Here is a 507-nt window from a genome sequence, read left to right as displayed (position 1 = left end):
ACTAGAGATCTCCTCAAGAAAATCAGAGATACCAAGGGAACATTTCATGCAAAGATGGGCCCGATAAAGGACAGAAATGGTATAGAAGGTCTTAGTTGCTTTTAATTGTCAAGTCTGCCCCCACTCGGGTGGGTTTGGAACAGTGCCTTGTGAAGGTTTCCTGTTGGGAAGCTTTTGTCTGTGTTCTGGTGAGTGGGGCTGGATCTTGACTTTCTGAAGGACAGTGCCATGTCCAATAAAGTGTTCTTGGATGTCAGTGGGCTTGGCATGACTTTGGGTAACCTGTCTGCTAATGGGCATAGTTGAGTTCCTATTTTGCTGAAGTATCTAGCACTGGAGCTTGCTGGCCTTTGAGTGTGTCTTGGTCTTAGTGTTGAGGTGGAGGTTTTGGGGAGAGCTCTCATTGATTAATGTTCCATGGGTTTGGGAGTTCTCTGGTGATACAAAGTCCTGGACTTGAATCTCCCACCTCAAGGATTTGGGCCCAACCACTTACTGTAGCAGGAA

Source organism: Bison bison, unplaced genomic scaffold, assembly GCF_000754665.1.
Source record: "Bison bison bison isolate TAMUID 2011002044 unplaced genomic scaffold, Bison_UMD1.0 scf7180017851814, whole genome shotgun sequence".
Taxonomy (NCBI): domain Eukaryota; kingdom Metazoa; phylum Chordata; class Mammalia; order Artiodactyla; family Bovidae; genus Bison; species Bison bison.
The sequence above is the reverse complement of the archived record's forward strand: the minus strand, read 5'-3'. Positions refer to the sequence as shown.